Source organism: Ambystoma mexicanum, chromosome 11, assembly GCF_040938575.1.
Source record: "Ambystoma mexicanum isolate Mex_15411 chromosome 11, UKY_AmexF1_1, whole genome shotgun sequence".
Classification (NCBI taxonomy): Eukaryota; Metazoa; Chordata; class Amphibia; order Caudata; family Ambystomatidae; genus Ambystoma; species Ambystoma mexicanum.
In genome coordinates, this window is record NC_090934.1 from 1,175,861,284 (window position 1) to 1,175,882,888 (window position 21,605).

General features: G+C 52.0%; 1 protein-coding gene across 4 annotated transcripts in view; it reads left to right on the top strand.

The window, feature by feature from the left end:
• The window catches only part of VPS13C (vacuolar protein sorting 13 homolog C), a 5,236,720-nt gene that overhangs the window by 3,172,857 nt on the left and 2,042,258 nt on the right, over window positions 1-21,605 (top strand). The window lies entirely within an intron of this gene.

Genomic DNA, 21,605 nt, shown 5'->3' on the forward strand with positions numbered 1-21,605 from the left:
TTACGGCACCGAGTCTGGTCCTTTGGGCGGAAGAGATTTTTTACACCCTGTTGTGTAGTTTACAGAGCCTCTCCATTTCCATTTAAGCAGTGAGGATGTATCCTGAGCATTTTTAAACCCCAGTATCTGTGTGTCAGGAGAGTTAGTTTTACTATTTTTAGACACTGAGGTTTTGAAAGAAGCCAATTCCATTGGCTGCCAAACAGGCAAATCCAGCTCTGTACCGATTGAATCAGCTGTCTCCTGTTGGAAGTCATCCGGCACGGCAGAGCCCATTCCTGCTATTTGGCTTTTATTTAAGTCCCTGGGGGAAAGCACTCTAGTGCAGATCATCAGTTCTGTATCCCCACTCTCCTTAGAGAGACCTCTCCTGGGGCTATGAGGTCTATAAGCACTATAAGCGAACATGCATACCTGGAGACCCCTCAACTCCATGCATTAGGGGTATCTCCTGGTTGTTAGTGCCCTCTCCTATGTGGGTATTCTGTTTACAAGAGGTCGCCTCCAAAGGTACCGACAGAGCGGATAATAGTTCTGTGGCGACCCCCTTATTGTCCATCCTTTCTTATGGCAGCCATCGTAGCCCCATGATGTTGCACAGAGACAGAGGCTGTGACTAGAAAGTGGGTGGTTTCTTTTCCCGATAATATCAGAGAACAGTCAGTGGGTGTCATGTTGGGGCCGTGCTGAGGATTGAGGAGCAACCCCTCCTTTCAGGTGCCCCTGGTGGTGTTGGCGTTGTCGGCCCCACTGGCTTACCTGCCGTCCAACATGGAGAGGCAACCCCGATGTCGCCCACAGCGTCAATCGGATCCTTAACACAGCTGTCGTTGGATAAGCATCTCACAACCTGTAGGCTTTTCACTCGATCAGCGGACACCCTGGGCTCTCCCAGGTCGCATCTTCTGATTTTTCTGATCCTTATTTATAAACTATGGGACTTTCTGTCCAGCCATTCTGTAACAGTCGGTTCACTGGCAAGTAACTGGACTCGTCTCAGGACTCCGTGCAGGTGCTCCGCATGGTCTCAGGGAAGATATCATTTTCTTAAAGTGGCAGTAGCTTACCACAGTAGCTTCCAGCAGCAGCCAGTAGAATGCACAAGTTGCATGGCAGAGAATATTGGCTGGTTAATGAAACCTAGACAGTAATCAAACAACATTATGCCTAATCAGTCTGCATTAGCTGTTGAATGTATTCTTGTATTGCTGTAGCAAACTTTTCAGTACCTTTTAGAGTGTCCACATATTTAAGCATTATGCTTTTAACTATAAGTGGCATCATCTGCTCCCTGCGAGTGCTAATTGATCTTTCTTGGCATTCCTAAAACAGCACCAGAAAAATAATGAGGATAATACCTACAGTGGCACTGGTAACGTGCATATTGATCCAACTTTGAAGGCCAACTGATTTCACACACTTATCCATACGACGTGCATCATCCAACGTTGCACATAGTGTGGTTGTTCAGCAAGCTAATTCAAAGGCTTGTTTTTCTTCAATGTGCACATTTTCAATCATGCACAATTCTTCCTTCAAATCTGATCATTTTTGGCTTTGTGGCAATAGCTGGTTGAAACTGACAAATCGATAGATGATCATATTAGTCCAGTCAAAATGTATCTTGTGCTTCAATCGGCTGTTATATTTTACAGTTGCACCCCAGTTCACTGTATGCTGCTCAGCTGGTGTAATGGGAGAAAACCTAAGGCAAAATAAAATCCAAGAACATCTTTAGAGTACTTGCGACTATCGTTTTAAAGGAACAAACTGGTACTGTTCGGCAGCAGTGCTTTGGCAGGTTCAGATCCTTCCCCGCAAACCCTGCCCACAAATGTCATCATGTGACTGGGTTTTACTTTATCTATGCATTGGATTTGCAGAGGTTTTCAAGGCCAGGCCAGTCAATTCCTAATTCAATCCACGTGTTTGTTTGGGTTACCCTTGACACGTCTCACATTTAGTGGAATCTACACTTCCCAGACGTCTGTCGAAGAACTATTCCCAGATGCAGCATCCCCAGGTTCCTGTAGTCAGAAGATCTGTTGAATCCTGTATAGGACGTGCAAATGGGTACTGAACAAGCATCATGTTGGACTACTAACTTCTGTACCTCCACGTTTGTCTCCACGGCCACAGCTTCTCTGGGACCCCAGCATCTTCCTTCAATGCTTTGGGCCAAGATTGACAAGTGACTTCATGGAGGCACCTAAACTGGTCATTCCGATCATCTTGTACTGCTCTGTAAGCAATGTCCGATTGAATCTTTTTATCTGCATCTCTAATATTGGAAGTAAGATGATTCATTGCATGATGCTGGTCGAATACTCAATCACTCTTGAATACTTCAATTTCAGTTCCCTTGTAAATAGACAATGCCAGGGCCACTAAGTTGATCCAATCCCAGAATCTTTCTTTTAGACTCCTTTGGCTTTGATTTTTTCGGGGACAATCTTTCTGCTATACCTGTTTTATAATTGTTGAGTAGTTAGGAAAATGAGAAGTCACTTGGAGTACCAAATTGGTCAAATTTTATGCATTGTGCCAAATGTTATAAGATACTGGGTCTTGGTCCTAGCACACCAGGGGAGGCACTATGGATGGAACTCGGTATACTTAAGTATCAGGCTGCGGGAAATGCGATGGGGGAAATCGGTCCCAGCTTCCCTGTGTACACTATCCATGTTTAATAGGTGTTTTGCTCTTTGCAAGAGTTGAGGAGTAGATTTTATGCAGCTTAGAAAAGGAGTTATTTTATTTTTTTATTGAGCATTTGTTAGGCGCCTATACAAGAGAATGGTGTTTCAACGCGCCACAAGACAGTGGGGAGAGAACAAGGGGAGTAAATAACAGTGGCAAAAAGTGTATTTATGCAATTGTGGTCCTACTAGGCCTTGTGACATTCAGATGTGCAAGTGTAGTGAAGAGAAGTGTGGGAGATTAGGGAAGGGAGGGCAGGGCTGGAAGGAGCAAGGTATGGATAAGTGCTGGTGGCAGCCAAGTGCCAAGGGGGGCCAAGGGAGGAGGCCACAGGATATGTGCTAGGGCAGAGGAATCCCAAGGGTGGGATGCACAGCCGCGAGGCAGGGGGTCTGCAAGGGCAGTGCTGAGAGGCGGGGAGGGTGCTGATGTCCACTGGGTAGAGGGCATGGTAACCTGTGGGATTAATAAAGGACCAGGCCGCTAGTCTCAGCGGCATTGGGGTGATTAGCAGGGAAGGGAAAGAGGTAGAGAAAAGCAGAGTTTTGAGAAATTTCTGGAACTTAAGGTGGTCCGGTTCAAGTCTGAGAGGGGCAGGGAGACTGTTCCAAAGAGAGGCACCAGCCAAAGAGAGAGACCTGCCCCACACTCTCTGCTTGGAGACACATTTGGCTTGCAGAGTTTTGGAATTAAATGAGCACAGGGCTCTAGCAGGGAAGTATCTAGGGAGGGATAGTTGGAGATAGTGTGTATCCGGGCCCCAGAGAGCATTGTGGAGGATACAGACAGTCTTGAATTTGATCCTCACGGCCAGTGGAGAGAATTTAAGGCTGGAGAGATATGGTCCCTGGGCTTGAGGCCAAGGATAAGTCTTGCATCCCTATTCTGGATTTGCTGAAGGGGGCGTAGGGAGGAAAGGGGGAGATTGAGGAAGAGGCTGTTGCAGTAGTCCAGCCTAGAAAGGACCAGAGCTCTCGAGACATTTAGCTTCTGGGGAAAGGTTAGGAAAGAGAGAATGCCTTTGAGGAGGTGAAGCTGGAAGTGAGCCTTCTTGGCAAGGTCCAAGATGTGAGGGGTGAAGGAGAGAGCAGTGTCGACGATGACCCGAAGGTTTTTTGGCTTCACAGGATGGTGAGGGTAAAGGGCCCAAGGTGGGCGGCTATAGGGTAGGAGGGTTACGAGACATAGGTGTACCAATGAGAAGGATCTTTGTCTTACTGGCATTAAGACAGAGATTGTTGGCCGAACACCATGCCTAGATGTCAGTCCGACAATCGGGGATGAGAGAGGAGGTAGTAGAGGCATGTTTGAAGGAAAGCTGTGTGTCATTAGCATAACACTGGAAATGAGGAGAGGGAGGAGGAGGAGATCAGGTGAGCAAGAGGGGTGAGATGGGTATTGAAGAGCCACAGCATTAGGATAGAGCCCTGGGGGACACGGCATGTAGAAGGTAGTGGAGGTGAAAGGGCCCAGCTGCAGTTGGGAAGGGTGGTTAGTGAGGAGGTTAGAGGTTAGCCAATCCAGTTCCCGGTCTGTGATGCCGAGGGTATCATGGAGTTGTTTTATGAGGATAGAATTGTTGACCGTGTCAAAGGCAGAGGAGATATCGTGGAGAATGAGAACAGCAGGAGGGTTAGAGTCAAGATTGGCGGGGCATATCTTTATGGATGTTCAGGAAAGCAGTTTCAATGCCTTTGGGTGCCCGGAATCCAGTTTGATGGTCATGGAGGCAACCAACAAGTTCAGCATGAAGGATCAATTGGCGGAGGACCAACTTTGCCAAGAGTTTATCCAGGCGGGGTTAGCAGATGTCTTTTTTTAGGAGAAGGTGCACAAGGGAGTGCTTGAGGGATAGAAGGAAAGAGCCAGTAGTGAAGGAGTGGTTTCAGAAGTTGGCAAGAGCTGGAGGGAGAGTGGAGATGTTGTCCTTAATGGTTCTAGAAGAGCAGGGGAGCACCTGTTTGGATGAAACCTTCATAGAGCGGACAACTTTAGAGACCTCCTCAGGTGCTATGGGCAGGAGTGAGGAGAATGAGGGGAGCCAAGGGAGGCAGCGGGGAAGGAGCGGGAGTGGAGATGGGGGTGGTGGAGACTGAGGACAGGATGCCCTGAGTTTTACATGTGAAATGGGAGGCCAAAGCGGTGTTGGGAGCCTGGGAAGGAAGGAGAGAGGTGGAGACTGTGGTTGGATTGATGAGTTCCTTGCAGATTTTGAAAAGTTCAGCCGTGTTAGTGAATCCAGAGATGCGGACCTGGATGTGGGCCCTCATTTTACAGGCACGGCGACCGCCAGGGTCATAATGATCCCCAATGTTCTTTTAATGAAGAACATTGTTGAACAATGTTCACTTGGCCTTCTTGTATGTCTGACCTACCACATGAACAAAAAAGCATCACAGTACAAATTGCGGTCTTTTTAAACGGCATCCTAGATCTGTATTAAACCTTGCTGTCTCCAACACAGTGCTGCTGCTGGTACAGTTCTGTGTTCACTTCACTGAGAAGGTTAAAACAACAACCCCTGTTCCTTCACTCTCAAGTTATGTTATGTTTGTATTTGTAATACGCCTACTGCCATTGTAATGGCTTTGAAGGTCTGAGGGGTGAGTGGGCCTTTGACAGACCAAAGTCTGAACAAGCATGAAAAATAAAAGAACATTACATTGCATTTAAATATTAATTAGAAGTTAGGTGACTGTTCGACCCGCTAGGTGGTGCGGCGTAAGATGGCCGCTGACTAGAGGAGCTCCTGACATGGCAGGGACGAATCTGCAGAAAAATGCTGAAATCAGCTGCCAGAACGCACCATAAATGAAGGGCTATTGAAGCGCTTCACTCCAGGATCCAGAGGAACTAACGCGCAAGAGAATTTGAGCCCAAAATCCCAACCTGGCAGACCGCAACTGGAGGCAGCAGAAACCCTGCCAAAACAAACGTATCAAGCTCACCGGTGTCAGAACAGTGCTCACCGGGCCGACACAGCGGGGCACGCACTGCCAGAGGAGCATATACCCGACCCACCCTCCACTCGCAACGGGGCCCAGCAAACCTTGCTGCAGGCCCCCCCGCCTAACTCCCCCATGGGCAGCCGCCCGCAACAACACTCGCCTGCCGAAGCGGGCGATCGCCGCAGTGACCCCCAGTGCACTACCATGGGGGAAGGGAGAGCAGCGGCACCCGCCCCGAGCAGGGGGTCCATCCTCGACAGTGGCGACCGGACTAGACCGGGGAGAACAGCAGCCCCCAAACAGCTACCGCGGCACCAGAGGCACAGGCCGGCAAAAACACATTTTCTACGAGCCGCCACAGCATAGCCTCAAGTAAGTCGGGGGTGGGGGGAAGAGTCGGGGGGACACTTACAACCCGGCTCCCAACTGCAGTAGCGTGTGTCACCGGAGCGCATAGAGGGCTGACCCCCCCCCCACACACCCTCGAACCAGGAGCGGGAGCGGCAGAGCAATGCACACAAATCTAGCGCACCTCTCAGCCTAGCAACACCCGAGGCAGCCGCTGGCGAGGCAGATGAAGGGTGGCCCCCTACTCTTCCCAGTAGCGGGCCTCAAAAGAAAACAGAACAAAACTAAACAAAACGAATAACCAACCAATCAACCATCCTGTGCTGCAGCAAAAGAAAGTAAGAACAGTGGGTGGAACCACTACAAGCTCCACACTACTGCCGAGGGGGCCAAATACCTATCTGGCCCACCCACTCCCTAAACCAAGGGCCACAAACGCAGTCCCTCACCCGGCGGGCCTTGTATGAAGCCCACCCCACGCATATACGGCTCAGAAAAGAAAATCCACAAAGCTTCTCGCCTCCCTGCCAAAACCATTTTGTAGCGGGTGGGGGGCAGCACCACCACTTCACTCTAAAAGAGAGAACTCAAGCTCTAACAGCCTCTAACACACGGGCAGAAGCGCAGTCACAAGCGCTCCAGCCCCTTACAGAAGGGATACTTGAATACAACCGCCACACCCCACGCAGAGAGGACTGGCGCACGGAGACCAGTCGCCTACAGACAGCGACCCACGGAACCCGGGGGCACGCAGTCCCCCATTGAAAGCCGCATCGCCTCCCCTGCGGGCCCCGCGGTGGACCTCCTCCCCCTTCCCCCACTCCCTGTGGAATGACCACCACAGGTGCCTTAGAAAGGGCTACAGCCCCAGGGGAACGAGTAAAAGCCGGACCACCCTGCAAACAGGCTTATCCACACCAACCAAGCCACACGCTTAGGACACCTGCCTATTCATTTACAGCCCGAGAGGATAACAGAGGGGACTCGGCGGCAGGGACCAGCAAAAGAAAACAGGAGCCTACTCATAACCCAGGGCAGCGGAGGCCCCCCCGCCCAAGCTGACGGGGTTCTCCAGACTCAACAAACCGACGCAGACCAGCCAGAGAGAGGGAGGAACACATAGCACTCAGGCAACAGGCGTTATATTCTACCACCCGACAGACACTGCACGCAGATCCAGGAATAACAGGACGAATGGGCATGCAAAAAGAAGGCCCGATCCAATAAATGAGAAACCTGCGCTGCCGGCTACTCCCACTCAACTGAGAAGATCCACTCGCAACAAAGCGGAGATGGACGTCCAGACGGAACTACAGGCCATCCTGGCAGAAATGCGGATCATTGGACCACGGACCCAGGAAACTAATAATACAGTGCTGGACATTAAGCGAAACCTGCAGGACATCCAAACACGCTTGGCGGCTCAAGCTGAGCGTACCACTGACAATGAACAACGGATCAGTGCGATCAAAGACAACCTGGCAACAACAGATGGCGACCTTGATAGGGTCATTAGAGAGGTCCAGCGGATGGGGGAAAAAATCGATGACCAGGAAAATCGCTCCTGACAGAATAATCTACGGGTGGTCGGTCTGCCAGAGAACGCGGAAGGAGCGAACCTAGAGACCTTCATACATGACCTCCTCCGAGACGCTCTCAAAATCGAGAATCCACGTGAACTCACGATCGAAAATGTGCACAGGGCACCAATCCCAAAACCAGCGCCTGATCCGCGTCCCAGAAAGATAACTATGCGCCTACTCAACTTCCAGCATAAAATGGTGATCCTGAAGGCCTACAGAGAAGCTGGCCCAATAAGAGTAGGATCAGCAACGATTAGGATATACAATGACTACTCACTGGGGGTCTCCAGGAGACGCAGTTCAGGTCGCTCTTCGAAGCATTATTGAAGACCTCAGACTACCATCACTACCTGAAATTTCCTGCAACATGTTGACAAACAATGGCACACTTTGGATGACGCTGAAACGGCGTGGCGCTTCCTTCAGCAGCGTGACATAGTCAGCCCAGACTGTGAACAACCACCACCGGAGAACCGAAGGCCGGACCACCGCGCCCCTCAACTCACAGACCCCAGGCAAGCGGAAAATTGCAAAAAAAACAGCCGCAGACCGAAAGGATGGGGACCAAAGTGCTGAAAAATGGAATGTAAGGTATCGCAGCACATCCACACCCAGAGAAAAACCGAACTTGATACTCACTTCTGGATCCTGGAATCTGCCGCTTTTGACGCCTCTCCCAATGCAGAGCAAGCTCAGCTGATGCACACACAACGCTACGACCGTCCCTGATGCCTCGGGGCACGCCGCAGCCTCGTTAGGCACAACTAGCAGCAAATAGCACCCGAAGCTGGGTGCAGCATGAGGTGGCGAGGGGCACAGGGTCCCCTGGAACCCTCCAAGCCTCGTGTCCTGGCAAACTTGCCATAAATTGGGCCTAGGCGACGAGTTAGACCTACCCAAGGTTCGTACTTTGTTATTCAAATTGTTTGGTTAAAAGTTGTTGAAGGCTCAAGTTGGAGTCTTACTGAGTTGCATGCACCGACCCTTGAACGGAAAGGGCCTCACCATGCAGATAGCCAAAACGCACATACTCCAATACTGATACTATCAGTCATTGGCGCATACACTAGAACAAACACGCACAGGCAATGGCCTTGTACATCACCCTAGCAACAATCAACATCCAAGGCCTGGGCTACCCCACCAATCATAGGCGATGACTTAACAGCATGAGGGATCTCCAGGAAGACATAACTTTCATCCAAGAAACTTACCTGGGGGCTTTAAAATCTGAGAAACTAGAACGGGGGTCGATCGGGGCAGCGTACTGTTAGGGAGAATTCACTGTTTAGGCTGAATTTCCTAACCGAGTGAGTCCCCCAGCAGCTTTGCTGGATTTTTGGGGTTTATTTTTTTCTCCTGCCTTTTTTGGGGTTTATTTTTTTCTCCTGCCAAGAGTGAGACTCTTTTACCCTCACTCTTGGACATAATTTGAGTGTGTTTCTTTGGATCTAGATGTGTTTAATGGGCTATGGGGTCTTTTACCCCATAGGGCTTCATGTGTTTTTGTGATGTGTGTTACACAGCACCCTCAGTGCAGTGACACAGGGGTGTCATAGTGACCCCCCAGTATAGACTCCATACCCTGGGACTGACTACTGTCTCCCAGGGCATGTAAAGTCACCATTGACTTTACTAGTCTTAAATTCGGAACAGAAACAGTACAAACCATCATATTGTGGACGTACTGGCTGGGGCAATTCGATTGCCCCAGGATCTGTTAGTCGAGGGGGTACGTCTCCGTCCCCCCTGATCGAGTTTTGGCTGGTGGCAGTGGATACTACTTTTTATATTCAACCGCGAATATTTTCCTATGGGATTTCCCATTGTTTTAGGCTACTATCTTCATTTAATTATTTACGGTAGCCTCGAACATACCGCCGGTTTATTTAATTAATATTAATTCTCCGGTTGGTATTTTTTGCCAAAACTTGATTCTAAAATGGCGTTTGTGTTCTCTTCTGTGACTCCAACCCAAGTTGAGCCCTTTGTTCCACTTTTTGGCGGGCTTCTCCACAGAAGCCCTCCAAAGTGGTGCCACTCTGTCTGTGGTACTTAGATGGGGTGGAGGGGAATTTAGGCACCCTGGACTGAGTTGCCTAGGCAACTCAAGTCACACTCCATCCTGATTGGCCCAGGTGGTGAGCCGGCCGGCTCACCACTTAGCATGTTTGAGTGACAGCTAGGCTGAGTGAATGGGGGTTTGCTGCATAAAAGCAGGGCTTTGGAGACTGGAACTTCAGAAGTCGCCACAGGACCTAAGAATCCGACGAGGGAGAAGCTGAGCCGACCTGCCACGACACCACCACCGGTGGAGCCCTACTGGACTGCCTCACCACTTTTCCCAACGACAGAGAAGATCTCCCGCCGGAGAGTCTTCTTCCTTTGACTGGTGGGGATAACCAGTTTCACCGTCTTTTCGCCTTCCCGACGTACCTCGTGGCCGCCTTGCCTGTGCCAAGCACCCCGGCAACCGGGATACCACGTTTTACCACGACCGCGAAACTAAGGTACCACCTTTAACCGGAAAACTCCACGACTGATTTCTTCCCTGGTAGTGCAACGACCTTCATCTTTCGTCCAAGTCGAGATCTTCTCTTCCTCTGGACGACGACGCAACTTGCACCCACTACCAGGAACAACTGCCACCGCTGGAGGGTCCTTCCCACTTAAGGTACCGTGTCCCGCCTGGCTTCCCTTGCTACCGACTATACGGGGTAGATTTAGCCCCCGGCTTTCGAACCTGGGTTAGCCTGGGACACCCTGGCTAAACTTTCCTAAGCCTCTCTAAACTCTTTTTGAACCCTCTGCAAGACTTTCTAAGCCTAGTGTAACTGTGTGATCTTGGGCGCATTTGTGCTCTGCTCTCTCTAAGAGTGGGCCCAGCCTTTGGACTTTGGCTCACCAGTGACTTTTTGCTCTCTGCCTTGCTAACAGTGTTCTGGAATCGTAGAGTGGTGTACCTCTGCTTATTCTGTCTTTTTCCCTCCCTTTTTCCGAAACTTATTAGAGTGCAATCTAGTTAAGCGCTCACCTCTGTATGAAAATAAGTGGTGTTTTACAGTGACTCATCTGATAAGGAAAAAGGGGTGTATATATTATAATAGTAACTGTGTTTAGAATATTTTACAATAAGAGTGCTGGAGTGTTTCCAACAGTGTGTTTTTAAATAAATAATTATATACTTTGATACCAAAGCTCTGGTCAGTGTTTGCTTGTATTATTGTAGCTGAGTGCCTATTGTGTATACTTTTCATACTGCCTAACTCTTCTTGAGGGAAGTCTGACTGCTCAGCCACAGCTACCAGGTATATCTGGGTGGTACAGACTGCTACCAAGTGGGTTTACTGCCAACACCTTTAGTCTTAAATCTTTTGCAGTGGTCCCTAAGGGAACTGCACAGGTTTCTGCCTAACACGTACCATTCCCCACAACTGGGAAAAAGAGGGGTATCCATTTTCATCCATAAGCGGGTCCCTCTCCAAATTCAAAACACGGTTACCGACGGGGAAGACAGATACATTCTAATCCAGGGACTCCTACACCACCACCCTATCACACTCCTAAATGTATACGCCCCTACCTCAGACACCCCTTCCTTTTTCACAACATGCGCACAGTATATGGGCAATATCACGTGTAACGCTGGACCCCATGCAAGACCGCCTGGGCACAACCCCCGGGGGCACCACCACTCTGAAGAAACGGACTGCCTTCAATACCCTAATGCAGGACCTTCACCTAAAAGATATATGGAGGGAAAAACACAAGCAAAGTAATGACTATACATTCTACTCCCACCCCCACAATACTTACTCCCGAGTAGACTACTGGTTTACCTCAGCAAATGCACTCCACTTAGCCGAGGAATGCAAGATCCTCCCGACAACCCTTTCAGACCATGCCCCGGTTCTCCTACGCCTCGCCCTCCCAGACACTCTGCATAAACCTCCTCCTGGAGACTAAACCGCTGCATGCTCCACTACCCTGACCTCATAGAACACCTCACAACTGACTCTGAGCGGTAGTGGGAAGTGCTGGGACGCATTAAAGGAATACATAAGGGGACAGTGTATATCGCGATGGCCTTTCAAGCGCAAGGCCTGGGGGAAGGAAATCGCCCAGTTAACGGCTGAACTGAGCAAACTCGAGACAAACTACTAAAACCATAGCTGAACAAACTCTGCGCCAGAATCAAACAGGTCACCACTGACAGAGCCCAAAAGTCCTACACCAGCTGGTCCCAATCATATTATTCCGAAAGCGATAAACCCCTGAGGACAATGGCCCTGGCCTTAAAGCAGCGTCAAGCTGCCCGAACCATAGCCACAATACGAGATTAAGGCAGGAAAACTGCTAGTTGTAGACTCTCAAATTAACGCCCGATTCGCAGAGTTTTATAAAGAACTAGACACAGCCACTGGTGCCCCTCTGCAAACCCGGACATCAACCTCTTCCTGGACTCCATGCAGATCCCAAAAATCCCCCGGGCCACATTCCAGCCCTCGAAGCACGCATCACGGCAGCAGAAATCCCAAGTGCCCTTGCTTCGCTAGCAGCTGGTAAAGCGGCAGGGTCGGACAGGATTCCAATTGACCTGTATCAAAAACTGGGAGCAGATATCGCAACCTGACTGGAGGAGGTATTCAATGAAGCCGTCTACCTTGGTTGCCATCCCCCAGTCAATGCTCTCCGCAAACATAGTGGTCTTCTATAAAGCGTGGTGGGATCCCGAGGTATGCGGATCCTACAGGCCCATCTCCCTCATAAACGCTGACGCCAAGATACTGGCAAAGTGCCTAGCCATAAGAATAGAAAACAGCCTTCCTCATGTCATACATAAAGACCAGACAGGGTTCATTCGCAACAGACACTCTAGCAAAAACATTAGAAGGCTGCTGCACGTAGTAGCGGGGACAGAGACTCAGAGGACCTAATCCTCACTGTAGACGCTGAAAAGGCCTTCGATGAAGTACAGTCAGTGGGACTACATCTTTAAAGTGTTACCTCGATATGGCGTCCCCCCCACTTGGTCCAGCTGATCAAATTACTATACACGGGCCCCACCGCTGCAGTCGTCACCAACGGCACCACCTCCCCGGCGTTCGATCTACAATCTGGCATGTGCCAGGGATGCCAGCTATCGCCATTGTTATACGCGCTATCCATAGAGCCTATAGCAATCAGACTCCGCACAGATAAGGACTGGATGGGCATCACACAAGTGACGGAGGAGCACCGCATGTCCCTCTACGCAGACGACATGCTACTTTATGTCAGTAAAGGGTGCGCATCCCTCACATACATTCGAACGCTCCTTCTGGAAATAGGCCCAATGGCAGGCTATACAATCAACTGGGGCAAATCCGAGATCATGCCACTACGCCCGGATATCCCTTGGGACCCGGGAGGAATTGCCCCCTTCACCTTGCAAATGCAGCATATCAAGTATCTCAGAATTAATATCAGTGCCTCACTTGACAACATTAGCAAACTAAACTATTCCAATAAAATAACGCACATATGCCAAGACCTAAAACGATGGGACACACTAGCCCTCTCCCTCACCGGACGAATAAACGCTCTTAAAATGAACTTGTTCCCCAAGCTCACATGCATTGCTATGATGATCCCAGTTAGCCCAGCTCCTGACTCTATGAAAGAGCTAGATAGAACAATCACTAAGTTTACATGGAGAGGGAAGAAGGCGAGAATCCGCCTGCCGGCCCTTCAAGCCGCTAAACCAAACGGAGGCCTTGCGGCCCCCTCCCTGGAGGGCAATGGAAGTCGGAATGATGGAACCTCTCAATCCCATTGAAATCATGGCCACCCCCCATCCAAACCCCCCTCCCCCCTCACCTAAAGAAACACCCAATCATTGGACCGGCCCTAACCCAATGGCACAAATTCAGGGCAACACAAGGGATCCAAACCTGCTTTGCCCCACCTTGGTCCAGCATCAGGACAATCCTTACATACAGGCTCTCACAAAAAATTCACTGCAAACAAGACCGTGAGTGGGCCAACCTACGATTTATGGACATATGTGAGGAGGGACGTCTGCAGTCGTTCCAAGACGCGCGCTCCAAGCTAGGACTGAACACAGGTGACTGGCTCACATTTCACACTATTAGCAACACTATACGCCAGCACACCGCACAAATACCGCTATCACCAACCCCAGCCCCCTGTGAGGCGGAAATGGAGCACCACCTAGAAGTATTCCCACACCTACGCACCTTCTACCAAATGGCTATTCCCAACAACCTTGGGCGGAACCTCACATTAGCGCAATCCTGGTCCGAATACCTACGCACCCAGATAGGTCTCGGTTATTCTGAAATGCTATGCGGCCATAACCCTAATCTACACCAACCTCAAAAACAGGGAGATCCAATACAAAACCATACAGCGATTATACTACACCCCTACAACGCTCCACCAAATGGGAATCGCACACTCAAACAAATGCTGGAGGGAGTGTGGGTCCCTAGGCACAGTGGGCCACATCCTAGGGCATTGCTCCAAACTCTCTCAATACTGGAGGGGAGCCCACAGACAGATTGAGGGCATCATCGGGGCTACTGTCACATTCACACACAAGGCGATGGCGCTGGGGGCTGGGGCGGATGAATGGCACAAAGACCCTCTAACCCGTAGATTCATAGGGACACTGCTATTCTCCAGCATGGAGTCTGGCATGGATTGACATGCTCATGAATATTCCCTGTCATCAGGCCGGGAATCCTCGGTATAGAAAAAATCAGTATCAGTTTCGTTTCTGATCTGTCTTTCTCAGTAGTAACCAATCACTGATCTCTGGGTCATACTGCCCCCAGCCAATGACTGCCCTCTCCCTAAGCCCCTCCCCTGGCAGCCATCCTCAGATTTTTACCGCACGTTCAAGGGTTGGGAGTCCTCGTGCTTAGCTCTCGAGCTTTTGCTGCGTTTTCGCGCTTTTTTCAGGAGATTTTCTCATTTTTTCGGTTAAAAGAGCCTCAAGCTCCACCATTTCTACTTCCGATCAACGGGGATCCGTTTCGGAGTTTTCTACGCCCCTCAAGGGTGAAGATTTCGTCGAGTTACGCTTTTGGAGGATTCTAGAAGTTCCGAGGCCTACCCCGGACATGGCCCAGGAGAAAGGGAGCTCGACGCCCGGGAAGCTATTCAGGACCTGACCTGGATGCCAGCTTCAGAACGTTTTCAAGGAGGACGAGCATTCGTTATGCCTCTACTGTCTCCATGAGGACAAGACGCACAAGGAAAAGGACTGCGCGTTTTGTGGAAACATGTCGGAGCGGACCATGAAGGATCGCCACCTCCGTCTCGCCAACTGGTTGGAAGGTAAGAGCCCGCCAGGCGAGAAGAAGAAGAAGAAGAAGTCCGAGCGGTCTTCTAAGTCCTGTGAGGGTGCTCCGGCGACAGGGGCCCAACAAAAGGCTAAGCACCGCGAGTCCGCGGGCACCGGGAGCGCCGAACGGTCGGGCTCCTTGGCTGCCAGGCAGGGCGCACCCTCGCCGGGGCCAACGACCGCGAGCCAACGCTCTGGCTCGGGTAAGAGGAAATCCGAGAACCCGGCGAAGCTTCTGGAGAGGCCCCGGTCGATCTCAAAGACTCCGGCAGAGGGGGAGCGAGGCTCGGACCCTCCCCCGAAGGTGAAGGCCCCAGGTGTACAGAAGGTGACATTGGCCGTGATTCACCCTGCTAGGACCTCGATTGAGGATGTCGTCGCGGCCCTGGCTCAGCCTGTGGAGGCTACACCAGTGGAGGCGCCCTCAGGTACCAGAGTCTCCCTGCCACCGCTGAGGGAGTCGTCTTTCAGGCCCATCGAGAAGACCCCCATGAAGTCCTTGTTGGAAAGGGGGGCGAGGGGGTGGTGGCCGTCGTGGATACAGACACGACCTCTGAAGAGGAGCTCATCCAAGTTGTGGAGGAGACCCAGCCCATCGGGAGGGATCCCGACGAAGGCGACGACGAGGGCGACAGTGACGCAGACGAGGCTCCTCAAGAGCCCTCACGCCCGTCGTTTCCGGCGCCACAGGACACCTCGGCAGCCATTTTGTCAGCCATCCAGTCCTTATGCTCGGAGATAAGGACTAGGTTGCCCCTTCCCCCGACGGAGGAACCTGAGCCAGACCCGACGGAGGATCCAGAGCCAGGACCTTCGGGGAGCCCACCGCCTAAGAGGAGGAGGACGCATCCTAGGCCACCTCTCCCGCCTCTGCGGCCTTCTCTGCCTTCCCCCCGCTCCACTACCCACGGGGATAATACCGGCATGGACACGACTACGACGGGTACGGATGATGACGGAGGCGACGACAAGACGTGCCCCCCGTCGCCCCCTGCCCGGGCGTCCCCTCCCGACGAGATTGAATCCTTCCATGCAATGATCTCCAGGGCATCCGAGCTCTTCCAGCTCTGCCCCGAGGAAAAGAAGAAGGAGGAGTTCCTTTACCAGCGGCGCGAGGCTAAAAGGAAGACGGTCCTCGCCGTACCGCTCCTTGATGACATCTGGGATGAGGGGCCTCCTCAAGAACCCTGCCACGGCTCCTGCGAAGAGGGACCGGTACGAGAAGAATTACCGGGTCCCCGATGCTGCCCCCTTGTGCCTTAGGGCGCAACCTACCCCGGACTCGGTCGTTTCGGCGGCGGCCAAAAAGAAAGCGGGGGGGCATCGGCCTCGACTTCAACCTCCCCTCCGGACGGTGAGGGTAGGAAACTGGATGCGATGGGACGACGGGTCATCTCATCTGCAGCGACGTCCATCAAGGCGGCCAACGCCCTGGCTATCGTAGCCCGCTACGACAGGGAGTTGTAGTTCAAGATCGCCCCTCTGTTGGACTTCCTTCCGGATGCCAAGAGGGCTGAGGCCCTGGAAATCTTGCAGGAAGGTGAGATTGCCTCAGACCACGCCATTACGGTGGCTTCGGACATCGCCGACACCGGTTTTCGTCAATTGGGCAACAGCGTTTGCCTGAGACGACGAGGATGGCTCAGGGCGACGGATTTCCGCCAGGACGTTCAGACCAAGGTTTTGGACATGCCCTTCGATGGGAACAACCTTTTTGGCAAGGCGGTTGATGAATCCCTTCAGGCGATCAAGACGGAGACGGCCCGTGCACTGGGTGTGCTCCAACAACGACGGCCGCCCTTTCGGAGTTCCGGAGGCAGACAGGGTGCCTCCAAGGGAGCCGGCAGCAGCGCCTCTACTTACCGTCAAGCGGCAAGGTCTTCGTTGCAGGAGGCCTACAGGGGACGCGGCAAGTCAGGTGGATCCCGCCGTCGTCGCCAGGGTGGTCAAGGAGGCAAAGCGGCCTCCAAGCAAGATTGAACCGTCCGTCGGGTCGGGCCCCCGCCGAAGCACCCCGGTGGGAGGCCAGCTGACGAAGTTCGTCGGCGTGTGGGAGTCCATCTCCACCGACCGTTGGGTGCTGGACGCCCTGGCCCTGGGGCATGCCCTCGAGTTCCAGAAGAGGTGCCCTCGCATTCCTCCCGAGGCCAGGAAGGAAAATCACGTCCCTCAACTGCTGTTGGAAGTACAGGCGATGCTCAGGAAAGGTGCCATCGAGCTCGTCCCGAAGAGGCTTCGGGGCTCCGGAGTTTACTCAAGATACTTCCTCGTGAGGAAGAAGACAGGAGGATGGCGTCCCATCCTGGACCTGCGACGACTAAACAAATACATCAAGGCACAGAAGTTCCGGATGGTCACCCTCCAGCACGTGCTGGGACAGCTGGAGGAGGGCGATTTCCTGTCGTCGTTGGACTTGGAGGATGCTTACTTCCACATCCCTATTCTAAAGAGGCACCGAAAGTTCCTCAGGTTCGTGGTCAAAGGGCGGCACTACCAGTTCAAGGCCCTCCCGTTCGGATTAAAATCGGCGCCCAGGGTGTTCACCAAGTGCCTAGCACCGGTGGCGGCGCGGCTGCGCCTGCAGGGGATCCACGTCTACCCCTACCTGGACGACTGGCTCATACGGGCAAGGACAAGGGGGATCGCCGTGGAACACACTGCGAAGTCCGTCCAGCTGCTCACGGACCTGGGGTTCTCCATCAACTTTCCAAAATCCCACCTGGTCCCGTCGAAAGTCGCCCTGTTTCTGGGAGCACAGCTCGACACAGTGGCGCGGCGGGCCTCACCGTCGGAGGAAAGGATAAGGATCATCCTAGGAAAGGTGCAACGTTTACTGGCCACGGACGTGGCCAGAGTGAGGTCTATCAAGTCCCTCCTTGGAATGATGTCCTCCTGCATTTATCTGGTGTCCCATTGCAGACTTCGGATGCGGCCCTTGCAAGAATTCCTCGGCGCCCACTGGATCCAGACGACGCGCAGCTTCGAGGACAGGATCTCGCTCGACGAAACGTTCCGTCAGGCGATTCGATGGTGGGGTGTCCGCGCTCATCTGACAGCGGGAACAGGCTTCCTAGCCCAGGCCCACCAGGTGACGGTGACGACGGATGCCTCCCTGGAAGGTTGGGGAGCGCACACCGGGGGTCTCCACGCGAGAGGCCTTTAGTGCTCGGAGGAGAAGACTCTCCACATCAACATCTTGGAGCTCCGCGCAGTGTTTTGGGCCCTCAGGTCCTTCCTTCCGTCCCTCAAGGGCAAGGTGGTGAGGATCTTCACCGACAACACCACCACGATGTTTTACATCCGGAAGCAGGGCGGAACCAGATCATCTGCCCTGTCCAAGGAAGCCCAGGATCTGTGGCATTGGGCCATCTCACAAGGGATGTTTCTGGTACCCTTTCATCTGGCAGGGATAAAAAACACCATCGCCGACTCACTCAGCAGGGAGCTGCGCTCGTGCCACGAGTGGGAACTGCGCCAGGATCAAGTGGACCGACTCTTCCGACGATGGGGCGAACCCCAGATCAATCTCTTCGCGACGGCGGCGAACTCCAAGTGCCGGAGGTTCGCCAGCAGGTTTCCCCAACCGAGGAGCATGGGCGATGCTTTCTCGTTCCCCTGGGACGGCCTGTTCCTTTATGCATTCCCGCCGTTGCCGTTGCTACTCCGGCTCGTCAACCAGCTCAAGAGGTCCCGGTGCAGGATGATCCTCGTCGCACCGACTTGGCCGAGGCAGATCTGGTTCCCGGACCTTCTGGACTTGTCAGCGTCCACACCAGTCAAGCTACCGACAGACGCGGATCTTCTCTCCAGAGAAGGAGGCGCCATTCTTCATCACGAACCAGAGTCGCTGAACTTGCAGGCCTGGCTCCTGCAGCACTAGAGTTTGGAGGATACGACATCCCGGCCGACTGCAGAGAGGTTCTTGCAAAGGCCAGGGCATCCTCAACTCTCAAGTACTACGGACACAAATGGAAGAGGTTCTCTGTCTGGTGCCGAGCACAGAAGATTAACCCTCTGCGGATTATGGCCCCTCAGGTATTGCCGTACCTACTGTCTTTGGCCAAGGCTGGCCTATCTCACGCTTCCATCAAGGTACATCTGGTTGCCGTCTCACGTTACACCAGAACTACAGGACGGGCGTCCTTGTGGTCTCATCGTCTGGTGAAGGAATTTATGAAAGGACTGTTCCGATCATTCCCGCCGGTGAAGGCCCCTGCCCCGGCGTCGGAGCTCAACGTGGTACTAACTAGGCTCATGGGGGCCCCATTCGAGCCTATGCATTCAGTGGCGTTGAAGTTTCTGTCGTGGAAGACAGCATTCCTTGTGGCCATCACCTCTGCACGACGAGTGGGAGAGATCCAGGCCCTGTCTTGCAAACCTCCATACTTGACTTTTCACGACATGAGGGTGGTGCTGAGGATGCACCCCTCCTCCATCCCCAAGGTGCCGTCGGACTTCCACCTCAACGAGCCCTTGGTGTTGCCAGTTTTCTTCCCGTCGCCTTCGTCGCCGGCTGAGAGGACTCTGCACTCGCTAGATGTAGCTAGAGCGCTGAAGTTCTACGTGGACCGCATGAAGAGTTTCCGGAAGACATCACAGCTGTTTGTGAACTTTGGACCTGTGAATCAAGGGAAGGCTCTCTCGAAGACTTCAATTTCCAGATGGCTCTCCGGCTGCATCATGCACTGTCACCGGTTGGCAAACCGACCGCTGCCCGGCCGTTCGAGTGCCCATTCGACCAGAGCGATCGCTGCTACTAAGGCGTTCCTGTCTGGTGTGCCCCTGCTCAACATCTGCAGGGCTGCTACGTGGAGGTCGACGCACACCTTCACAAGATTCTACTGCGTCGACCGGGATTCCAGGGAGGAGTCCAGAGTCGGCCAGGCAGTGCTGCGCAACCTGTTCGCCTAAGGTGAGCCTGGTGAGGAGGTAAGAGTTGCTTAATGTTGAGTTGTTGTATTGCTTGATATTGAGCCTTGTGCCACCTCCCGTGGTTGTGCATGTGTATACTGCTATGTATTCTTATATTCATGAGCATGTGAATCCATGCCAGACCCCATGCTGGAGAAGGAACAAGTTACATGCATGGGTCTGGCATGGATTCACATGCGAACCCTCCCGCCTTCCCCTCTGCGGCTCTTCACTTGGTCATAGTGCCACTTCACGTGCTACCAAATCTGAGGATGGCTGCCAGGGGAGGGGCTTAGGGAGAGGGCAGTCATTGGCTGGGGGCAGTATGACCCAGAGACCAGTGATTGGTTACTACTGAGAAAGACAGATCTGAAACGAAACTGATACTGATTTTTTCTATACCGAGGATTCCCAGCCTGACGACGGGGAATATTCATGAGCATGTGAATCCATGCCAGACCCATGCTGGAGAACAACAGTTACAGGTAAGTAACTTGTTCCTTCATGGCTAGAAAATTACTCACCGTCCATTGGAAGGCTAAGACCCCTCCCCCGCACTCCATGCGCACAGAGCTACTAGCGAAAACATGTAGACTAGAACTGGCTGCCATGACCAGACGACAAATATACAACCCCGCTACGGTGGAAAGATTCTGCGCACTAACGGACCAGTACACCTAAGAGGGGAGGGAAACAAACTAGTTGCAGGGTGTCAGACAAACATTTAAACACACACGAAATTAGGGCACACAATTGACCCACGAAAAGGCTTGGACAGCTACCAGATTGAGACCGAAAACCATAGACACTGGATCAATAACCGTAAGGACATGGTGAGCGCCATACCACGGTGAAACTCAGTTTGGGGAGTAGGGGGCCGTGGGATGTTATGGTTATGGTGGAGTACATAGTACAGTTAGACTCACCAGACAAGGGACAGCGAACTTCAGTGAAGGGGAGGAGATCGGGACGACATCGAACCAAGGCGGCACAGCGAATAAAATACACAACCCGTGCGGGAGAATGTGCTTGAATCAACTTGCTTCAGCTAACCCAACCCCTCCCCCACCCCCCATTGCCTTTGTTCTATTTTGTGTTCTAATGCTTACGTTCCATACCTTGTATTGTCTTGCGAAATGCCAATAAAAAAGAGTTTATAAAAAAAAAGTTAGGTGACTTCAATTACTGGCAGGGAGGGCTAGTTGAAAGACATTATACCTAGCTATGCAATGCAATGTGTTCAGACACAGGATGATTGCTATGTGAGTATGACAGCTGGACTGAATTTTTCATTTTCTGTCGATTGCAGCGCTAAAACGGAAAAAGGCTATTATATCAAACACAAGGGCAATTGTCTACAATTGAAGGTTCTGCTATACTTTACAGTCGGAACACATGCACATTGAATAACATACAAATTGCATGCACATTTGCGACACAATGATGCAGTGATTCGAGGTTTGTGGGTGTCTGATTTGAACTTACCACTGCGATAGCAAATGTTTGCAAAATATCAGCAACTACACAAGTGACTGCATTCTCTCAATTTTACTGCAGGTCAGAAATAAAGCACTGCCCTGCATAGTTTATGCAATCTAGTCCTGTAACTTTACAATGTCATGACTTTAAGAATAAAGAAATTGATTAATCGTGCTTTGAAGTGAACAATCATGTCCACCATACGCGGCCTGTCTGTACCATAAAGAATGTTTCCTTTGGTGTTTTTTCAGTTTTCAGTCAAGCGATTCGACATAAAATATTTTA